General features: G+C 42.2%; 1 long non-coding RNA gene across 1 annotated transcript; it reads left to right on the forward strand.

Moving 5' to 3' along the window:
- Positions 1 to 1,051: 1,051 nt before the first annotated feature.
- Positions 1,052 to 3,190, forward strand: LOC142597188 (uncharacterized). Its single transcript, XR_012832004.1, has 3 exons — positions 1,052 to 1,817; positions 2,177 to 2,306; positions 2,969 to 3,190. It is a non-coding gene; the product is annotated as an uncharacterized LOC142597188 (long non-coding RNA).
- The last annotated feature ends 466 nt before the right edge of the window (positions 3,191 to 3,656 follow it).

Below are 3,656 nucleotides of genomic sequence, written 5' to 3' on the forward strand. Positions count from 1 at the left end.
TATAGGATGAGGAGGAGCTGGGGAGCAGTTGGTTTTCCCAAAAGGATCTGGGAAGTAAAATGGACCACAACACACCTTCCATCACCCCTCATGCCCTGCCACTGCTTTCTGTGGCAGAAATGGCAGATGCACGGGTATGGCTGGAATAGGTCTTTACCCTGATCTGGATCCATGTGCCATCACTGTTCGGAGTGGAGACCACAACCAGAAGTCCAGAGCTTTTCAGTCTCTTTATAGTTTACTCCACAGAGTTGGCAGGCTAGACACATTTCTAAAAAGGGATCTAGGAAAAGCAGATACATTCTTCCACACCAACTTCAAAACATTTAGTAAGCTGGTGCAACGCACAGAAGCATGAAAATACAGAATATCCTGCAGCCAGACACAGCTGTGATGGGGACAGGGGAGGCAGGAGGGGCTGTAATTTGGGTGACAGCTCCCATCATAATGATCTGGCACCCACAACCTCCAGCAGATGCAGCTGACCACTAAAGAAGACAAATGATATGTAAGTGCTGAAGGACTTCTTTATTTTTACATGGATTACATACCATACAGTGTGCTGCTTACCAGACCACACTGTAACACAACAAAAAGGTCAGTCCATGACTTGAGCAGAGGCCAGGCTAGCTGCAGTCATATTAAACACAAACAAAACCTAAACACTATTTCACTACATGGAATTTACTCAAAAGGTTCTTGGGTGATTGACTTGCTAAAGGTGGACGAGAACTTGGCCCGCCCAAACACTGCTGCGGACTATCCCATCTGTCCCATATGCATTGACATTTATCCCATAGTCATTGACCATCCCATACTCATTGAAAATTGTTGTAGAAGTGGGTGGTGTTGTGGAAGGAAGAGTTGAACTCCCAGACCTGAACAGCAGAAGCGTGGCTGAGAGGGGGATGGACTAAATACTGGACTGAGAGTTTGCATAGACAGGAAAAGTCAGAGTGAGAAGAGTTTACAACTCCTACAGAGGGAATCCTCTTGAATTTGTATATCGAAGAGTTATTTTAGTAGTTATACAGCTTAATGTCAAGTTTTAATGAGCAGTTCCAGCACCGTGCATAAACAGAGCCTAAACGTTGTGAGTCCTTCACCGCTGTAGTTACTCAGTGATATCTGTGCCAACGGCCACTGCTACCCATGGGTAGGGATGGCCAGGCAAAACTGAAACACCAGGGGATCTTTTCCAGGTTAACTCCATAGTGGTACGTGACTGTGTGCTTTATCAGTCAGAAAACCAGCTGCCTCCTTGGCGGCTGTACTGCAGCGAGGGACAACTGGTGGAGTGTGATGTGATGTGATAGGAGCAGGTTTAGTCAAATGAAGAGTCTCTGCCATTATCTTTCTGAAAAACGGTTGACAGAGAGGCTTGCTGTTGTTGCCCCTCTCCAAAAAAATCAGGCTCTGAAGCAAAACACTTTGAAAATATAATATACTTTAGTAAACATACCTTTAACTCTCTAGGTATGAGCTCCAGCTAATCACAGCTGCCTTCCTTTGAGCTGCCAGTCTGCTTGTAGGGAAGGCACAGAGAGCAGCCCAGCAAAAATGTGAATTATTTATGTTCCTGCTGAAAGCACGAGTCTTGTCACTACAGCCTTGCTTGATTGAATGGATCTGCAGAGACAGTTTCTGTAGCAACCCAGAACCTTGCCCAGCAAAACGCTGCCCAGTCACAGGTAACACAGAACAGTAATAAATCTCTGCCTGGGTAGCTGAAGATGACACAAAAATGCCAGAGTAAAATGTATCTGGGTTTTGAGCCCTTCAATCTCCCAAGACCCACCAAGATGTCATTTCAGAAGGTGAGTTGGTGGCATGTAAACTCGGGTAGCGGTTAACAATCTAGCCATGACAACACAGGATTTCAAAAGGTTACACAAGCTTTTGTGGGAACTTGGCAAGACTTTTGCACCAGGAACACAAGCTGCTGCGGTCAGGATTTTACCGGTAGCCCAGCTGGTTGGAGTCAGTGTAAATAAACATGTGGTTCCCAAATGCCTACTGTCACATCTTTGGGTGTTATATTCACATATCAAACACTGGGTTTGACAATATTGTCCAAAATATTTCAGAGATCTGTTTTTTATGCCACCGTATTTAGTGTGGATTGACAAAGGCAGGAATATGTGGATTCAACAGCTTCTCCCCTATCTACCATTAGCCTTTGATCCTGGCTTGTTGCCGTTTGCAGTCTGTCTGTCTGCTTGTGAAGATGAACTCATCACAATGAAAATGTTACAGAAATGACAAGCTGCCAGGACTATCTTGCACAGCTTTGAAGGGCAATATAGGTTAGTACCTATTTTTCAGCATGTCAGTATTTGAATTTTTCCTAATTATCAACCTACCTATATTCTGTTTGTCTTAAGAATTTCTGAGGCTGTGAAACCCAAACCATATTAGAAAAGTTACAATATGCAGAATGTCATAAGTACGGAAATATTAGTAGATGGTTCCTTCATCATGTATCTCCAATTCAGCCTTGTTCACCACCAGACACCGGAAGAGCAAACTGCAAATTTTTGTTCTTTGCCGAGTCTGTAATTCCAGTGTTTCCTACATTTTGACCTTACAAACAAAACTAGGCTCTCTGCATTCGGAGTAACCTAGGTGCTTAGCTCTAAACGGGAGATAATCCAGTTATAAAAAGCTTATGGTTATTTGGTCAGAGGTCACAAAGTACAACTCTAAATGTGAATAAAAGTGAGGGAAGCTGTATGAGAACTCTGTAACCTAGACAAGGAGCAATCTGACTGGCAAATGACAGAGGCCTGGTTTATATTTAAAAGTTTTGCTGATTTAGCAATACCAGGACTATAACAACATTTGCCAATCAATACAGCTTTGCTGGCGAAAACCTGCAGCTGTAGTTTCAATGGCAAAATACTCTTTGCAGTTCTGGTGTAAGCACTACATAGTTATTAAAGTAATTTAAACTGGATCCTGTCTCTAGGAGGGTTTACCGGCTCTTCTACTGTAGCTACATTGGCAAACTTTCTCATCGAGGCTGTTCTACAAATCAGCTACTGAAGAGCACGAGGCCGATGACAGCGGAGCTGCTTTGGAGGCTTGATGAGAGCGTAAAGCTTTTTGCCCTTTGGGAGGAACCACAGAGAAACACTGTCTGCTTCCTTAAGTGAATCTCGGCTGGAGAACAAAGGACTTCAGCCCATGTACAGAGAGGTAATTTATTTACATCTCATTAAACCAATATTTACAAATCTACACTGTTTGTTTCCTTAGTGTCTGTGTTTTTCTTTTCCAAACATGTCAAAAAGGATGCATTTTCAATTAATTTTTTTTACTTTTCCAGAATGAAAGGCAGCAAGAACATTTTTTCTATCCTTGCCTAGGTATAAAACAGTTGAAAGGAATTTTATTAAACTTCCCAAGAAAAGTCATCTCAAGCATAAACACAAGTATGAGTATTTTCAAGTACAACTACGGATGTTTTGGAATGTAATAAATTCTTGAAAGATGTCTTACCTTTATATATTTTCTCATATAGTACTATAGTTTCACAACTATCCAGCAAAACTTCTTTAATTATCAGTTGCTGGTGATTCTCAAGCCAAGTGTGCTACATGTAGGTCTAGTCTAGAGGCTTTTCAGGGTGTTTTATACCAGCAAAAGCCCTAGCT

Source organism: Pelecanus crispus, chromosome 1 (assembly GCF_030463565.1).
Source record: "Pelecanus crispus isolate bPelCri1 chromosome 1, bPelCri1.pri, whole genome shotgun sequence".
Taxonomy (NCBI): Eukaryota; Metazoa; Chordata; class Aves; order Pelecaniformes; family Pelecanidae; genus Pelecanus; species Pelecanus crispus.